Source organism: Tamandua tetradactyla, chromosome 25 (assembly GCF_023851605.1).
Source record: "Tamandua tetradactyla isolate mTamTet1 chromosome 25, mTamTet1.pri, whole genome shotgun sequence".
NCBI lineage: Eukaryota > Metazoa > Chordata > Mammalia > Pilosa > Myrmecophagidae > Tamandua > Tamandua tetradactyla.
In genome coordinates, this window is record NC_135351.1 from 24,251,913 (window position 1) to 24,271,700 (window position 19,788).

General features: G+C 36.2%; 1 protein-coding gene and 2 non-coding genes across 9 annotated transcripts in view; 2 read left to right on the plus strand and 1 right to left on the minus strand.

Annotated features, from left to right (window-relative positions):
* CDKAL1 (CDKAL1 threonylcarbamoyladenosine tRNA methylthiotransferase) overlaps positions 1–19,788 on the plus strand; it is a 689,286-nt gene that overhangs the window by 625,953 nt on the left and 43,545 nt on the right. The window lies entirely within an intron of this gene.
* Positions 14,274–14,377, minus strand: LOC143669414 (U6 spliceosomal RNA). Its single transcript, XR_013168926.1, has one exon. It is a non-coding gene; the product is annotated as a U6 spliceosomal RNA (small nuclear RNA).
* LOC143669401 (U6 spliceosomal RNA) lies at positions 15,210–15,315 on the plus strand. The gene has a single exon (XR_013168913.1). It is a non-coding gene; the product is annotated as a U6 spliceosomal RNA (small nuclear RNA).

A 19,788-nucleotide genomic window follows, 5' to 3' on the forward strand; every position in this document is an offset into this window, starting at 1 on the left:
ATCACACTGGTACTTTCCCTGCCTCTCATTTACTCTAAAGGACCGAGAAGAAGCCAGTTTGAATATCCCACCTTGTCTACTAGTGTAATACTGAAACCGTCTATTATAACTATACATTATGGCCAACTGGGGCAGAAGGATATTAGAAAACACATGAAATTTGAACTTAAATTCATGCATGGTGTATGAAGCTAGCAAATGTTCTTCCTCCCCCTTCCACACCACCGCCCCAGCCCCCACCCCCACATACCTAACTCTGTTCTGCCTTGTGAAAAAGCTACTTCACTTGAGATTGCTGAAGATGAAATGGTTGGTCCTAGGTCTCCTTGCATCAGTCACTGTCCTGCAGCCTGTTTTATTACCTGCTGCACATCACACCTCTCGATAATGCAGAGAACACATGCACAGCATCAGCTGCTTTCAAATGGATTCTAGCTTCTCAATCTTCACAACAATGCAAAATAGACATAGTTCAGTGCCTCAGACAGGATCTTCTACCATTGGGCATCCAGTCTCCTTGGTATCTTGATTTCAAGTTACCATCTTTTCCCCTTTCCTCGTGTATTTGTTTTCCATCTTAATTATTTCCATTGTCCCTCCAAGTCTCACTAACCAAATGTGCTGATTCTGTGGAGACTCCTAAACCCACAGACATTTGTTATATGAAAATCAGAAAAAGACACAGGGAGCTGAGTCCTAAAGCAAATCATATCTTAAACTTGGTCATCTTAAAATGCTGCTATGTATATATTAATTGGGCCCTGTCCCCAGTCTTGACCCATCTAGCTCTATCCTAACTATAGCCTATAATGATCTATCCCAGTTTCCTATCCATTAGTCTACTGTTGCTCTCCATGATGTTTTCACAAATCTGTAAAAAATATAAGATAAACAAGGGTAATGCAGTACACTTGTTTGTTTATTATTTAACAGGCTCTTCTTTAAAAATTTCTTGCTATTACAAAATGATTGTGATCCAAAGGATAGATCAAGCCTACTTAAAATTAGGCCTAAGAGTCACCCCCAAGAGAACCTCTTTTGTTACTCAGATGTGGCCTCTCTCTCCAGCCAACACAACAAGCAAACTCACTGCCCTCCCCCTGTCTACATGGGACATGACTCCCAGGGGTGTGGACCTTCCTGGCAACGTGGAACAGAAATCCTAGAATGAGCTGAGACTCAGCACCAAGGGATTGAGGAAAAAACTGAATGAGCTGAGAACCAGTATCAAGGGATTGAGAAAACCTTCTCAACCATAAGGGGTAAGAGTGAAATATGACGAAGTGTCAATGGCTGAGAGATTCCAAACAGAGTCGAGAGGTTATCCTGGAGGTTATTCTTACACATTAAGTAGATATCGCCTTGTTATCCAAGATGTAATGGAGAGGCTGGAGGGAACTGCCTGAAAATGTAGAGCTGTGTTCTAGTAGCCATGTTTATTGAAGATGATTGTATAATGATATAGCTTTCACAATGTGACTGTGTGATTGTGAAAACCTGGTGTCTGATGCTCCTTTTATCTACCTTGTCAACAGACGAGTAGAACATATGGAATAAAAATAAATAATAGGGGGAACAAATGTTAAAATAAATTTAGTTTGAAATGCTAGTGATCAGTGAAAGGGAGGGGTAAGGGGTATGGTATGTACAAATTTTTTTTTCTGTTTTTGTTTTATTTTTCTGTTGTCTTTTTATTTCTTTTTCTGAATTGATGCAAATGTTTTAAGAAATGATCATGATGATGAATATGCAACTATGTGATGATATTGTGAATTACTGATTATATATGTAGAACAGAATGAGCATATGTTAAGAATGTGTTTCTTTCTTGTAATTTTTTTAAAAATTAATAAAAAATAAAATTATTGTGATCATAGAAACCAAATTTTTAAAAAATATATAGTCCTACTGTAAAATAAAAAGTGGGTAACCTTCTATATAAATTATTTTTTCTGTATTTTTTTTCCTAATTTTCTAGGCTTTAGAACCCAAAAAAATAGGAATCAGATTTAACTGTGTCACTGCCATGCCTAACACCCACCATTATCTACAAAAGCAAGTCCAGGTACCTGAGCATCACACGCAGGCCCCTAACTGGCATCTCCCCCCATTCTGTATCTTGGAACTAAATGAGCTAAAAGACATTCATTCCTCACAAGCCAGGCAAACTCCATCCATGGTGGTAAAGTATGAGCTGAGAAGCTTGTATTCATAAACTTAGAGGCAAAAAGCCCTTGGCACCTAAGGTGGGGTCAGAACATGCTCTCCTCTTTCATGGCTTTTTTCTGCCTGGAACATCCTTCCCACCCACATAGACCTGTTTAGCTTCCACTAATCTTTAAGACTCAGCTCTACCAGCTTCCCCATCACTGTCCTATCCTCTGTGCTGCCGCTACACCTTGTGCTTGTCTGTTTCATAAGTAGCATGTTCATGTATATTGGAAATCTCTCTTTTTTAAAAATAAGACTACCATCACTAAAGCTCCACGAGGCGTTTTATTCATCTTTGTAACTGGGCACACTCTGAAGTTTTTCTCAACTGAAATGAACAGAATAGACAGCTAAGATGTGGTTAATCAGTGTGAAAGCAAAAACCCTTTCTTTCCTCCTTACCCGAGTGTCTCTTCAGAAGTACAGACTTCCTTCCTGGCTAAACCCTGGTTGCAAAGTAATTGACCACAGTTTTGGCAGCAGCAAAGATCACTCTGAAATCCCTTCTCCTTAGCCCTTTCCTTCCACTTTCTGTTTCACGAGGGAAAGGCCCATTTTCCCTTTGTTAAATTACTGTGCTATTCTAAGAATTTCTAACTGGTAACCCCACCCCTGAAACCAGCTTCTTCCTTATTGCTCTGCTTTCCTAAAGTGTGGTTCTGAATGTTTTGTCTTGTACAGTAAAAACTGCATTGTTATTATTGTGGGTTCTAAGGTCAAAATATAAAAAGCCAAAAAATAAGTGATAACTAATTGAAGTATTAGGGTTTGTTTTATTTACACAAAACAATTCTCTTTAAAAGATATACAAAATAAGTTAATAGCTTCTTTTTACATTTTCTGGTACTTTTAATTCTGTTTATTTGTTAATCTATTTTCTCTATTTGCTTTATAGGAAAGGTACACTTGAAATTAAACACTCTGGTTTGCAAACCATAAGAAAAAACTAGATTTATTGCATTCGTACTTGCTCTATTTTAATAGTGTTTTTAATTTCATTTAACTTCATTCATTCAGAAGGCATTTCTTTAGAGTTGACCATGTCCAAGTGTTGTGGAAGATGCCCTGGCGACTTCAATGACTTGGGGCATTGATCATTGCCCCAGTTAAAGACACTGATGGGAGTCAGTGTCATGCAATTATAGAACAGCAAGCCGTAACTGAGAAGAGAGAGTGATTTAGCTACCTGAGGGCAGGGGAGGAGTCAGAAGGGGGTTCACCCAGGAAGTGAGGTCTAAACAGAACTTCTAGTTCTGTGATAAAGGTGCAATTCTGGAAACATACTCCTGGATTCATCTCCTCCCTTTTCCATCTGTTACCTATCTGAACTTGGAGAAGTAGCTTAACCTTTCTGCCCCTGGAGTTTCCTCATCGAGAAATGGGGGGATGAAAATAACGTTTACCTCATAGAATTGTGAGCATTAAATGAGTTATACATGTTAAACACTAAGAAGAGTGCCTAGTGGAAAATTAGCTTTTATGATTAGGAGTAGGAAATAAAGCAGGCAAAAGGGATAATTGCAGGAATATGAATTGTATGAGGGAATGTACCACGTTTGGAGAACTTCATATAATATATCAGTGTTACCAAAAAAATGGAGTTTTACACATGAGTTAAGGAGCAGTGAGAAATGTGCAAGCTGATGGGGTTTGGACTTTATCCTGTAGGCTAAGGGGATCCTTTAAAAGGTTTCAGGTGACCAGATTTGGGCTTTGTAAAGAACATTTTACCAGTTTGGAAAGCTGGAATAAAGAAACTTAGAAAGAAACTGAGGATAGCATAAAATTAATCACATAGCATTCCCAGGAAGAAATGATGCAGGGCCTACAGTGGAAGGAAAGGTGCACTCCTCATCCAGCAGTTTTATTCCCAAAACTAATTGCTTAATTATCTTTTTGATAGGCCAGATCCTTTGATTCCCTAGTCATCAACCAAATCAAACATTAGCACAGGCATCTGGAATTAAACAGTTGAAAAACTCTTAGGTGGACAAAGGCTTTTAGCCTTTTAATAGGCTAATCAGAGAACGTAGTGGAAAATTATATTGAAAGTAAAAATTTTAAACCTACTAGTAACTTATTCAGAATGTGGATTTTTTATAGAAGAGTAAGCAAAGAACTCAGATGAAGGAAAAGTTACTAAGTACATCTTAGTCTGCGCTGCTTGCCTGTCTCATGTGTAACCCTTCAACATCTATTTATAGCTATGCCAGTAGTGGTCTATTATGAGGGCAGGTATGAACGTGGAAAGACAACACTTAGAAGCAGAAAACCCAGACTGACTTCTAGTTACAGCTGGGTGACCTTGAGTGTTTCATTGTACCTCTGGGAGTCTCAGTTTCCTTATCTGTGTCCTGGAGATAATAACACTTCAAAGAGTGGTCATGAGGAATAGATGAGATAATGTAGGTGAGTGCAATGCTTAATCAGAAAAGCAGGGCAGCACTGTGGTTTGCTAGGCTGTATGTTTAATGTGGGCTATTTTTTGTTTGTCTATTTTTTTTATTTCTCTTAGAACAATGGGTTATTTTTTTTTGTATTTTTATTGAAAGATCTTTGCACACATACAGTCCACACATGGTATACAGTCAGTGGCTCACAGTTATCATCACACAATTATGTATATATATCACCTTGATCATTTTTAGAGCATTTGCATCAGTCCAGAAAAAGGAATAAAAAGAAAAAAGAAAAATAATTCATATATTCCATACCCCTATCCCTCCCTCTCATTGACCACTAGTATTACAGTCTACCCAATTTTTTACCCTTTATCATCCCCCCTAATATTTATTTATTCTTTGTCCTTATTTTTTTACTCATCTGTCCATACCCTGAATAAAAGGAGCATCCGACACAAGGTTTTCACAATCACACAGTTGCATTGTAAAAGCTGTATGGTTATACAGTTGTCTTCAAGAGTCAAGGCTACTGAAACACAGCTCAACAGTTTCAGGTGTTTCCCTCCAGCCACTCCAATACACCATAAACTAAAAATGGATATTTACATAATGCGTGAGAATAACCTCCAGGATGACCTCTTGACTCTGTTTGAGATCTGTCAGCCACTGAAACTTTATTTTGTCTCATTTCTCTTTTCCTCCTGTTGGCCAAGACAGGTTTCTCAATCTCATGATGCTGGATCCTGGCTCATTCCTGGGGTCTTGTCCCGTGTTGCCAAGGAGATTTGCACCCTTGGGAGTCATGTCCCACATAGGGGAGAGGGAAGTGAGTTCACATGCCGAGTTGACTGAGAGAGAGAGGCCACATCTGAGCAATGAGAGGGTAACTCTTAGGCATAATTACAATTAGGTTTAGATTCTCCTTTACAGGAATAAATTTCATAGAGTCAAATCCCAAGATCAAAAGCTCAGCCTATTGAATTGGTTGCCCCACTGCTTGAGAGAATATCAGATATTTTTCAGATGGAGAAGTTTAATATTTCCTCCTTTCTCCCCAGTCCCCTAAGGGGACTTTGCAAATACTTTCTTATTCTCTGAATATGGCCTATTTTAAACTTTCTGTTTATCCTCTCATTCTAAGAAAATTAGAATTAGGTTTAGATTCAGGGCAGTTTTTGAGCCAGGTAAGGAAGAGTTTTAAAATTTTAGTTTTAGAGTTGCTTTCCAAAATATTTCTGCAAAAAGGATACTGCTGTCAAAGCTGACAGTGGATTGACTTAATCATTTCTAGATAAAGGGCCACCCAAAGTAAGCATGAGCAATTCATATGAACCATGGAAGGCTATTTAATAAATTCCAGAAAATGCTTAATAAGCTTAGAAGCAGACCTCATGGCAAATACTTTATAGTAGTCATAGGACCTTATCTAACAATAACTACTCAACTTTATCATTTAGGTGATGTCACCAGAATTAACAATTTTATGCCTCATTTTGATCAAAAATATACCCTCTGCTCACATCAGATTTATGAAGAGTGCCCAGATCTCTGTAGTCTATTCTTTGACCTTCCTTTTACACAATGAGAATGCCCACTCTCAGATGACTGCTGCAGAGCTTGTAAACTGTGATTAAGTGACCAAAATTCTAAGTATGTCATAATTGGATAGCCAGTTGATAGCACCTTGTCTAACACATTCTTCTTTACCTGTGGAGTGAATCAGGATTGTCATAGATTCTACTTTATTTAATTTAATAAAATTTATTTACCAAGTATTTCGTAAGCCTTACTCAAGAAGACTCAAGGACTTGCATGCTGATGTTGGGATGTATTTTTGAGGATCTAATATCCTTTTTTATCTCAGTCTGCAGATGTCTTCAGAAGCCCTTGAATCTATGCATGCTGATAGACTCTAGAAGGTATACTAGCTTAAAAACAGCTTTGTAGAGCTGGCAGAGCATTATTGCTTGACATTATTGCTTCATCTTCAGGGATGAAGAGGATCTATGCTTCATTTAAGGCATTTTGCATGTAGCCAAAGATCACAGTTAACTGCAGAGAGCATACTACCTTGGGTACTAAAGTAGAAATTGAAATCAAGTCGATCAGCACAGTTTAGTAGGGTGATAGAGAACTGTAGACACTATACTCCCTGCTAGTGAGAACCAGCTCCAACACATAACTTCCAGGTGCTCATGCAGGTTTGTCAGGGTTGCTTATGAAGAATATTTGAGGGTAAATCAAGGTAGGATCATTATCAGGGTCCTAAACTGTCAAGCAACTTGGAAAGAAAACTCATTTGAGCAGATGCTCTACAGGTAGCATATGGAAGCTACAGAGAAATTAATTTTGATTCACTATTGGGAAGAACCCTTTATACCTGACTGAAACAGCTACACAAGAGGAAAATTTCTTTTTTGTGTGTAATTGCACATTTCCTTAGACTCAGAGCTGTTGTCTTACAAATCAGAAGGTAATACACCACAACTGGGAAAAGTTGGAAGTGGTAATTTCAAAGTAAAAGTATACCATCTGCTTCTAAGGGCTAAAGGGAATATTCTAAAAATCCATGTGGTTTCAAAGAACTATAAAAGCAATTTCTAATGTAGTGCAAAACCCATAGTCAAGGTAAATAGCAGACTTTTAGCAGTTTTCTTTTAGTTGTTATGTTTATCCCCAAACCTACAGAGTTTCTGTATTCTGTATCTCTCTTTCCACCTTGCTTTTTATTGCTCTCTCTCTAACTTTCTCTTTCTCATTCATCATTTTCCTCTCTCTTTCTCCTTAAATATCCTCCACTCCTAGAATATAAATAAATATAAGTGTATCCTTTTCTGTCTGAAACAGGAGTTGATTTAACATAGACCTCTTGGGCTGGAAGACAAAGCTCCAGGTCAGAGACAGTGTGAGGAATTCATGTGAGAGGCAAGAAAGAAATAATTTATTTACAGTAAGTAGGAACCTATGCAGGATGATCTTCTATTCAGATGAAAGGAATGTGGAAGAAGCAAAATAAGATGCTCTACCATCTGGGTATTTCAAAATATATACAATTGGGGGGTGCAAGGATAGTTCAGTGGTAGAATTCTTGCCCGGAAATCTGGGTTCAATTCCAGGTCCATGCACTTCCCCCCAAAAAACAAAACAAACAAACAAAAATTCAGCAAATGGTGCTGCAATAACAGGATACTAACATGGGAAAATAATGAAATGTGACCCCACCATACAGCATACAAAACAAACAAACAAAACAAAAAATACACACACACACACACACACACACACACACACACACACACACCATTAGGGTATTTTACGAAGCCTGCCCCTTGGCTGTGATACAGCACCGGATGTTATAAATGCTGTGCATCTGTGTCCCTGCTGCAAACCTGTATAATTTTAAAAGTCATATTTACGAGAACAGCATAACCCTCCGTGGGTGTTCTGACAGGATGAATGAAAAGTGATAGAAAAGTCATCAAATTTCTGGTAAATGTGGCCAAATCCAAACCTACCAGTGAGAGAAGCAAATAATAGTGAAGATGGCTAATGATCTGTGGAGCACACAAGTGAAGTTGAATACATGCAGTCTTCAGTTTTTTCTGATAAAATGCCTAAAGCCTACCACCATAGATGACCACCTGGACCATATTTTCTTGTCTACAGAACATGGACTGGTTGATTGTTAAATTGCCCCTCTGGTAATAATGGAGTTTGGATGAAAATTGCAAAAGTAGATTCATTAATCATCTTATTTTATATATAGTATCAGGGACTTTTTAAGATTTTCTTTCTTTCTAAAGTTTAGAGTAAAGAAAGCATGACACCATTTCTCAAATATTATAGATGGAACAAACATTTTTTCACTGACATTTTCATAATGGAAGACTAACTGATTTACTTCTGCAGGTAGGGAAAAATTCATGCTGAAGAAGACAGAACCCTAACCTACCAACATTGCTCTTAGTTGTCACCATTGATCTATACAGAGAACTCCTAAAATAATGGGCTGTTTGCAGTTCTATCATTAATCCTCATTATTCTTAATCTTAATACTAAATAGAAAGCTGAAGGTAGTATAGCTTCCCTTGCAACATAGAGGACAGTGGTTCTAATGATGTTTTATTATAGACCTTTATTACCAAGATATTTTTAAATAGCTCTTTTTTGGTTGTTTAAAAATGTTCATCCAGCCTATTGGGCGATGAGAAGATTGAAAATAAAATAAAATAAAAATAAAAATGTTCATTATGGAAAATCTGAAAAGTTTTAAAAAGAAAAATATATCAATCACCTATAGTTAACCGCTGTGACCATTTTGCTGTATTTCCTTCCTTTAGACTTTCTGCATTTATTTTATTCTGCAGTGCTATCACTGTAGTGCATATACAAGTTAACTTTTAAAAATACTGTGCGCATTATTTTATGTCGTTAAATTTCTCAGAAACTTTGTTTTTCATGTGCACATAACACACCACTGAATGGATAAATTTGTTAACAACTTCAATATTGTTGGGCATTCAGGTTGTTTTCAATGTTTTGTTTTTATGGATTGCCCTGCAATAAGGATCTTATACACATAATTTTTATCTCAGTGGCCATTTTCTTTAGATGAATTCCTTGAGGCACAGTTACTGAGTTAAAGGGTACATGGTTGTGTTTCTGATGGGGTAATTTTCCATAGTTTTTCAACACTCTAAATCTGTTTGCAAAGGATTGCAATTATCTGTTCCTTGAAAGTTTGAAAGAATTCACAAAGAAGTTTTCCTGCCCAGAGTCTTTTAAGAGCAAATTGTTTAATGATCTTTTCAGTTGCTTGCATGCTTACTGGTCTCCTTTTCTCCCCCTTGAGTCAATTTTTGTAATATAGCCTGCAATAACTATCAGTTTCATTGATTTTCTTTTTCACGTTTATTAACATAGAGTTGTATGTAATAGTCTCTTGATTATTAACATTTTCTTTTAATTCCTCGTTATGTTTGCTTTTGTCTCTCCTTTTTGGATTGTTTTTTTGCTTAAATTTTGTCTGTTTCATTAATGGTTTCTTGTATTGTTTTGTTGCTTTTATGAGGTCTTTCAGCCCCCAAAAAAACTCTTAGAGATTAATTCTACCCATTTTTCTATTTTCTATTTCTGTTTTTAATTTTATTCCTTTCTCCTGCATTTCTTAGGGTGTGGATGTTGCTGGAGTAGTATTTGTCCTTATTTTTCTAATCACTAAAGTTGAATATTTGTTATTCTTCCATGTCTAACGTATAGAGTTCTGATTTCTTCAATTTTTAAATTGGTTGAATAGACTTTTTCTTTCATCTTTGATCCCATATTTATTTCAGAAAGCATTTTTAATTTTCATATGTGCAGGCCTTTACATTAGTAATGTTTTCGGGTAATGGAATTCTAGGCTCAGTCCTTCCAGAAGTTTGACCACTGTAGAGAGAAATGAACATGTGTTGACGCACACACCTGAGAAAAAGAGCCTAAGTCTGCATTTTAAATTCTGTTCAGTTTAACAAACATTTATTCAGTGCTGTGCTACTGGGTAGGGGACCTGACAGCAAACCAGACGTTGTCTCCTTTCTCATGAAAATTTTAGTGTAGTTGAGAATACAGACAGGTGCACAGTTACCCAAAATGCAAGAAAATTAACTGACACACTAATAAGACACTTGAATACAAAGGCCAGCTACAAGATCCCATCGTGAATAAAATGAACAGAAATGGACAATTTAAATAAGTAGGGGAAAAAATTTCATTCACAATAGAAACTAAACAAAGACATACACCTAGAAATAAATCTAACAAGCAGTATATAAGACCTTTATTATCAAAACTATTTTGCTTTTCTGAAGAATGTAAAAGATATGTTTGAATTATAAAGTATAATATATTTCTAGATAAGAAAATTCAATATAGCAATAATGTCAACCCTCCCCATTTTATTTCATGGAGTCAATGTGATTGTAATCAAAATCCCAAGAGGATTTTTGATAAATTTTTACTGCAAAACAGTAAAAACTTATATACAGTGAATGATATGATAAAGTTTTTAAAAGAACGCAAAAAACTGGGAGGAAATATAATAATGTAATTCAGTAGTTACAACTCAACAGAAAAAATAGACAGAGGCATTCAGTGAATGTATAAAAAGTGTTCCATCTCACTGGCTATTAGGAAAATGAAAATTTGATCACCTTTTAATGCTGGCATTAGGGGTTGTTTTTTTACAATTTGATAATATATAGTGTTACTGTATATAGGAAAGAAAGTCTTCGCGTACTACTTGTGAAAGTAGAAATTGATAAAGCTGCTCTGGAGGACAGTCTAACTGTAGCTGTGAAGATCATAAGTGAAAATATTCTTCCTTCAGACTACTAATTCTACTTCGAGAGGAATGCTCACCTATGTCTCCAGAGAGACATGTATGATTGTTGGTAAGAGCCAAAAATTGGAAACAAGCCAAATGTCTATTAATAGGAAAGTGGTTAAATAAATTATGACATGTTCGTTATATGGCCTCCCGTGCACTAATTTTTAAAATGAAGAAGAGCTTTATGTGGCAACTAAAGGTGTTGGACTTTCCCCTGAGAGCAGTGGGGAACCATTGTAGGGTTTTAAGTGGAGGCGTGGCATGGCCAGACTTGAGTTCTTAAAATATCTTTCTGAATTGATTTTAAGAAATGGATCTGAGGGACATAAAATAGAAGCAAGAACCCTATTGTGAGGCTGTTAATCTAGTCACACATTGATGGTGGCTCAAGGATATGGCAAAGCTAAAACTGCTGTTCCCCAGCCCCAAAATACTTATAATATGGCTGTGATTTTTTTTTTAAATTCTATTCTAATGCACATTTGTTGGGCAGCTCCCATACACAAAGCACTTTCCTAGGCAAAAGTGATAAGGTAGGTTTCCTGACTGTAAAACCTATTTACTGATAGTTTAAAATAATAAACCTATAAGTTTTATTCAATTTGCTTTCCAAATGAAGCCTGTCACCTCCCTTTTTTAAGCAATGGAGCTCATATACCTGACCATGTTTTTTCTTACTGCCTTGACTCTCAGGAAACTAGGAAAAAAATTTCCCTGCTCAACTGCAGTGACCATATAGCTTGGGCTTATAATAGAATTAGCTTCTATTTTCTCCTCCGTAGATTTAATCTTTTATTTTGATTTTCAAAGGCTGCACGGGTCTGTGTGCCTTTTTATTTTATGCCAATTTCTCCATTTAAAAAAAAAAAACTAGACAGGTTTAAAATTATTAATAAATAAATGAACCCTAAAATAAACATGTTAGCTGGATAGTTTTTTTGATTGCTTGGTAACTTTAAAGGTGTCATTTGACTTTTATCTCCTAAAGTAGTGACTATTTCATATTGCTTGAGCAAAGGTTCTTCTAATAAGAAAGAGACCATTTTTAACTCCACAGCAGGCTACAAGGTAGTAATCAACTCCCCAAGATTAATTAAGCATTTGTAACACTGCTTTAAAACTATAACTTGGCTTTAACACTGAATAGGCAGCCTAGCACAGTCGTTAAGAGCTGGGACTCTGGAGCCAGGCTGCAGAGTGTAAACGTGTCTGTCACCTGCCCTGCGGCCGCTGGCGAGGGTCTGTGCCTCTGCATCTCCTCCTAAGGTCGTTTGAGCACTGAATTGGCTCATTTTTATGAAGTGCTTACTAGAGGTGTTTGTTAAGTAAAAAAAAATAATGCAATGGGGCTTCTTTGCTAGTGTACATCTTTTGATGAAATAGAAGCTAATGATTTCAATTAAGAATGTATGACAAGAGGAGCATAAGATTAAAAGTGCTGGTTTTGGTTTTCCATACCTACAAGGATACTGTTAGAAGAAAAGACTACCTTTACCTTTCTTTGCATCAATCAATTTAAAACCGTAGATTGTTTATGAGTGGTCATTTGGTTTTCCTGCTGCAAGGTCAAAAAGTGCAACATAAATGAAAAGAATGGTATTTTAAAAAGGCATGCAGGGCACACAATGGTGGCTCAGTGGCAGAGTTCTCGCCTGCCATGCTGGAGACCCAGGTTTGATTCCTGGAGCCTGCCCATGCCAAAAAAAAAAAAAAAAAAAAAAAAAGGCATGCAGGTAAGACAAGTAATAATTACTTAACCTCATCACCCCATAGTGAAAATTTTAATCTGCTTTTTTTAAAAAAGTGTAGTGTAGATAAAGAAGTCAAAACTTTTGCTTTGAGTTTGTTTGTTTAGATAGCTTGTAAATGTGTGCCAGAATGTGAAATCGTAAGATGCATAAGGCAGCTGAGGCAGAGGGTCTTTCTGCCCCCTTCGGCTGTCTGGAAACACCTTCATGTAATGGAATTTAATTTCTAAAGAGCAGTCCTGACAGCCCCCTGACTATTAGACAAGTATGATTTTTAAAAATCCACAACTCTGTTGCTCATCTGAATTATGTGCATATGCAAAGTTTCCTTCTTAAATTAAAATCGTATTGAAATAAGCTTTAACTTTTGGGTATTCTAAGTTAATTCAGGTAGACTTGAACAGAATGAAAGTTTATAAAATACTGCAATTATTTTTAAAGTAGTTCATTCCTGTCTACTTTAAGAGGGTTTTTGTTTTCCTATATTTTAATTCAATGACTTATTTCAGTTTTTATGATGTTTAGTTCTCATGTATCATGATAATTGTTTTGATAAATTGAACATCAATCCTCCCCACCCCATATACTTTGTCTTATAAAATGTAGATCTGTCATCGAAGATAAGAAGAATTAGTATTGGTATATAGTGATTATGAATTTTTCATAGATTTTATTTAACTGACTAATTTTGTTCAGAATTTTCCATTTATGACATATTTTGCCTGCCCTCTTTTCAGGCAAAATGTTTTAAACAGGACCAAACATTTGATTTACAAAGCCAAAGACTTGATTTAGAGTGTGATATGATTGTCAACAAGGCTGGCTATTACTTTAGGTTTTCATCTGATCTTTTTTCTTTTTCAATAATAAGGATCTACATATTTTTAAAAATGGCTATAGGATTCCTCAAACATTAGTCCTGTCAGGGAATTGAAGAACCATCACTTCCTGTCAGGAAGTTGAAGAACCATCACTTATATTTGATGATTTTCCAAAAAGATAATGAGAGCAAACACATAATCACATATATATATGTGTGTGTGTGTGTGTATATATATATATATATATGTTTTATTAGAGAATTTGTAGATCTACAGAAAAATCATGCATAAAATACAGAGTCCCCATTTACATCCTATGATTAACAGCTTGCATTAATGTGGTACATTATTACAATTCACGAAAGAACATTTTTATAATTATACTATTAATTGTAGTCCATTGTTTGCAGTAGGGTTCACTGTGTTAACAGCCTTGTTTTTTTTTTAAATTTATTCTATAACAAACATCCAACATAAAATTTCCCTGTTTAATCACATTCAAATATATAATCCAGTGCCTTTAGTTACATTAACAATGTTGTGCTACCATCGCCATCATCCATTACCAAAACTTTACCATCAACCCAAATAGAAACTGGACAATTTAAGCATTAAGTACCCATTCCCTCCCCCAGCCCACCCCCTGGTAACCTATATTCTAGATTCTTAAATTTGCTTAATCTAATGGTTTCACATCAGTGAGGTCATACAATATGTGTCCTTTTAAAATATGGAACGCTTCACGAATTTGTGTGTCTTCCTTGCACAGGAGCCATGCTAATCTTCTCTGTATTGTTCAGTTTTAGTATCTGCACCACTGAAACAAGCTCTAGTAGTCTATTTCTGATAAAAATTTTCTCATAGCTTGGCTACCTAACCTGAAATGTTGAATAAACCAGTATGAAATATGAAAACTTTAAATGCATTCTGTAGTATTTTTGTTGATATTTTAAAATGTAACAGTTTCTTTAATGGTAAGATTGTGAGCTATAGCCTTCCCCATTTTATAGATGACAAAACTGAAACCTAGCAGCTTGTCCAAATAAAAATCAGAATCTCGTCCAAACAAAAATCAAAATCTCATTTGAACTCAATATATTTTATTACCCACTGATACTCTGTCTAGCCCAGCAACAAAATAAAGAAATATGACTTAAAAGATAACACCAAGCACACTATTGCAAGTGTAGGGCAAAAGAGAAGATAAGAGATGGAGATTTAAGAGTCAATCTTACAGTGTCTAAGGAAAAGGCAGTTTAATGGGGAAAGAGTAAGATGAAGAGAAAAGAAAGTAATCATGAAATTACATTCTTGTCATTATTCTAACTAAATGACAGTTGTGATATATTTAAAGATGTTTTATAATACGAAGTTCTTGCATGAAGCCAGTACCTATATATTTTTTGTAAATTCTTTACTCTTTATATTGCACTTTCAGTGTTAGTGGAGAAAGTATGAACCTGCTGTTCAAATGAAATGCCCAGTATAATTCTGAGCTCAGATAACAAAGAGGAGACCATATTTGTTTAAAATGTAACAACAGATAGCTTTTTTAAAACTTGTTTTTAATGTTAATTTTATCTTCAAAATAGAGGTTTTTAATTGGGAAAAAAAGGGGAACTATATTATGAAAGGTGGTCTTGTTAAAAGTCATTGCTAAGTGCTCACTTCGGCAGCACATATATAAAATTGGAACGATACAGAGAACATTAGCATGGTCCCTGTGCAAGGATGACATGCAAATTCGTGAAGTATTCCGTATTTTTAAAGAAAAAAAGAGACAAAAAAAAAAAGAGAAAAGAAAAAATAAATTAAAAAAAAGTCATTGCAAAAGAATTAATCTGATTGGAAATTATACCGGAACTTTCTAGTAAAAATGGAGATCCCAATATCACCAACAAACAACCTTCATATAGCTATTTTCAGTTTTTAACATATTCTCATTTGTTTGAAGAACTAGTTATACTTGCATTTAACTGAGGATATAACAGGACTTACCCAAGCACAGGAGAACTCAAAAGTCGGTGTGCAACCTCACAGTTTTCTTGTTCTTTCTGCAGCATAAGGGTCAGCTCACTAGCTGAGCACACATCTCAGGGAACAACCCCATCCTGCTACATTTTTATTATATTTCAACTAACTAACAAAACTTCTCCTCTGAAATACCCAATTGTGAGAGAAGATTACGAGATTAGTTTTATGAGTTTAGAAACTCTACTTGCCAGTGTTTTCCCCTAAAGCCCAGCAACTGATAGGCAATGAGAAGGGAGATGATTTCTCCACTCTTGGCGTGACACTGCTTGTCTTCTCTCACCTCTTTTCAAGGTGAGGCAAAGCTGCCATAGCTTTGCAAAGAAGGCAACCAATTTTCAAAGAAAGAGGAGGGGCCAGGGGCAGGGGACTAGTGACATTACCTGAAATAGGCTTATAAAGCAAATTGCTCTGAATCAACAGTTCATTATCGTTACAGGGTCTACTTGTTAATAGTGACATGCTTCCTTCCATTATCAGTCTGGGGTTTAACCTCGTGAGTAACGCTCTGAATGTGAACAGGCATTTCCCCTGTGTTTTCTAGGAGATGCTGAGTAGGGAGTGTTTATTTTAGTAATTAGCATTAAATCCATTTCTTTCTCTCTCTCTTTTTTTTTTTTTTTTTTGGCCTACTAGCTTTCTGGCATGCTAAAGAGTTTTGAAGTAGGTGACTACATTTAAATAATATATATTTTAATGAGAAATGACCTGTTTATGACAGACTATTTTAAGCACTTACCTATCAACTGCATAAAATAGTTTTTATTTGCTGCCCAGGTTTCTGCCCACGTGCATTCCAAGGACTATAATTAGCACTTTGAACTTTAGAACATTAGGAAAAATAAAAAAGGAAATCACCCTACTTCTTCACGATTATAAATTGCATGCCTTTAGCTAAGGGCACCCCAATAGCCTTGCTTCCTTATCTGAAGAGTCAGGATGGCAACCTCAGGCTCTCCTCCTTGGGTTGTTCCGTGATGAACTGAAGTCAACCATTTAAACACCAGAAGAGAAGTAGTGGCTGCAGGGGCGGTTCTCGTGGCCATAGTCATGGGGCTTAGTAGAAAAGGTCGAATGAAATTCTCTCCGACTGTTGCTTGAACCTTTTCGTGAACCCTTCCCACCCACCTACCCACACTCACCACTATCTGAAATCAGGGAATCTGAGAACTTGGTTTGATACCACTTGCCAGTCTCTATGATACCAAAGAATACATCAGTTGGAATACACCTGTGACTTGGTAAAAAAAAAAGTCTGCTATTTACAGCTCCTAGTGCTTTTAGAAGGAAGCAGAAATTAGCTGTCTAGTCCACAATTGTAATTATCTGATCTTTCACTGATTTCTAGAAAGACTTTGTTGGAGACCGCCTTACCCAATCAGAAATAACTGCTCAGGAATCTGGGTTAACATTTTGAATTTAAGAAGTTTTACCCAGGTACCTTTTTACCTAGATATGAGCAACTCTTGGGGCTACTGATTCCTGCATTCATAATTTTTATTAATCTGTATGTCCCCTAAAAAGGGGGGAGGGGCAATTTTATCTTATGGAGATTCTTTCCTGGTTTTGGCCTCTGATTTTGATCTGGTAAGCAAGGAACTGTCCCTTATGTATGATTGTCATTTTTCCCAAATCTCCTGGTCTGTTAATGGTGAAAGCCAAGTATATCTTCATCTTGCTGAAGTCAGTTTAGAGATCTAATCACAAGTCTTATGTGCTGGTTTTTAAAGCAGTTTTCTTACTTTGTATTTTGACAGTAGTTCTATATTTAGTATGTTATAATATAAAGCAGACAACTCTAGGGGGTGTTTTAAGAAAACGTTTTCATTATTTTCCATTTTTCTCTATTGATGAGTAAATGCGGATAATGAAAATTCTTCTTCCATCACCCATCTTTTCCTGCTTTACTGTGTTAGTAGAATATGTTATTAGTATTATTACTGTATACCTTATTCCTCTTAAGAACTTGCTTTATGCTTTCTCCCAGACACATCAATAAGTAGCAAAGAGATGCATTGTATACTGTAGAGAACACTGGGTTAGGAAACTTGGCACCTGGGAGCTCTATCCAACTTGCTTAGCCTTGAGCAAGTTAACTTAAATTGTCTGTGCTTCATCTGTGAGTTAGAAACAACAAAAAGTACATGTGAAAATGAAATTATAAGGAATCATATGAAAGAAGATTATTATAGCTGCTGTTTGTTATGAGGGTGGTAAAAGAAAAATATAATTCTTTTAGGACCCTTATAATAAATTATATAGTTAAATCTTTTGAGAAAAAACCCACTGATAATTTGATTCCAACTTAGCCATTTTCAGAAGGGATCAGTACATGCATGATAGTATGATTGTAAAACTGTAACTATGAATTTATTAAGAGAGCTAGCGCGTTCATTCATTCATATGACAAATAGGTATTGAGATCCTACTCTGTGCAGGCATCGTTCTAGGCATTGGGGAGACAACAACAAACAAAAGGAACAAAATCCCCCTTTCTTGGAACTTAGAATCATGTGAGCTTCCATTAGGGTATTTATTTTCCTTTAAAAAAATGTAAGGAAATCAACTTGTTCAAGTTGAATAGGAATTTTACCACGCCATACGATGTCATACATGTGTTCTGTTCTTAAACTGTCCTATGTACTGTTTGGTAACACAATTGTTTATGATGATGATTCTGGTATGTTAATGAAGAGATACTCATTTGCAATTACTGTTTAATCTGTAATTAAAATCTGGCAGCTCTCTTAACAATAAAGACAGTCAAAATGCATAGTCACTGGCCTGCTGTATTGAATATGCAACTGCAAAGCATTAAGAAAGGCACATCCTATTTATCACTTTTAATGAATTTTTCACCCTGGTCCCACTATAAGCCCTTGATGGTATTCCTGTCATCCCATCCATATGCTTCTAAAAGCGTTAACTGTTCTTGGGTCTGTGTATGCCTTAATATAAAGTCAAAATCTCTAGGTTTTGATCACATATAAGCAAGCTAAAAAAAATCATTATCATTACCATACCTCATTAAGATGATGGGCCCATGACCATATCCTCCTGTTTGCTTAGCAATCTGAAATTCATGTATGCAAAAGGAATTTTTCTTATCCTTTTGAAAGAAGAATGATAAATATTTATACAGCCTTAACTCTTTCAGGCAGACATAGGATCATGTTTTAGAAATGTCAAGAAGCTGCTAGTATTTTTTTCGCATAATTCACCTTCTTTTTAAAATAGCTACTGAAAAAAATGAATTGCAAATTTATCGATACTGGAAAAATTTCTGCCTTCCTTCACATTAAGTATGTTTTGTCTTCCCTGAAATCCTTTTTGAGTCATGGCTTCGAAAAGGGAGCAAAAGAATTCTCTGTGCTTTTTTAGGCAAAGTTCTTTCTCCACAGGATAGACGGCAGCATGTCCACCAGGAACGCTGACCTGTGTACCTTAAGTCCTGTATCCTAAGCCTCCTACAGCCTTCTACTTTGCTAGCATGTCTAGCAATAGTCTAGACTTAGATCTAAATAATTGGCCATGTATTCATTCAGTGTTACCTTCTAAAAGTGATTCCTGTTTAGAAGTAACAACTAGACAGAGCCCCCCAAACAGCTTCTTACTTAAAATCCAAATTTTCCTCTTAAAATACTTGAATAAAGACAGCCAGTTTAATGTTGAAATCATGAATGAGCTTCAGCTCACAAAGCTCTCTTCTTACAGGATATGACTGAGTAAATACTGGACTGTGATTTAAAATAGGCTCTCTTGGTGGAACAGAAGCTATATCACTGTAGGCAAACTTTGCTGGTACCCACTGTGAGAGTTCCTCTGTGCCTCTTGCCACTGACTCCCAGAAGCTTGATTATTAATCTGAAGACAAGTGGTTATCCCTAAGCTACATAACGATTTAAATAATTTTTTTTCAGGCAAGTAAACTGAATCCCCAAAATGTCACACCTATTCATTCTCTCGTTCATCCTTGCCTTTGCTAAATATTGCTGAACTCAAACTGTGTGTTAATGCTGGAAGTGAAGGAAAGGAACAGTGGCGATGACATGAATGCCAGGCTGTCAGGCAAGGGTTGGTCCTGGCCCTGGGAGCCCGGGGAGCCCCATCTCCTCTCTGAGCTCCTAGTGTGCACTGCAGGACAACTCTTCATTTAGAAACCCAGAGCCTTACAGGTTGTTGACCCTACCCCCTCTGTTTTGTTTTTT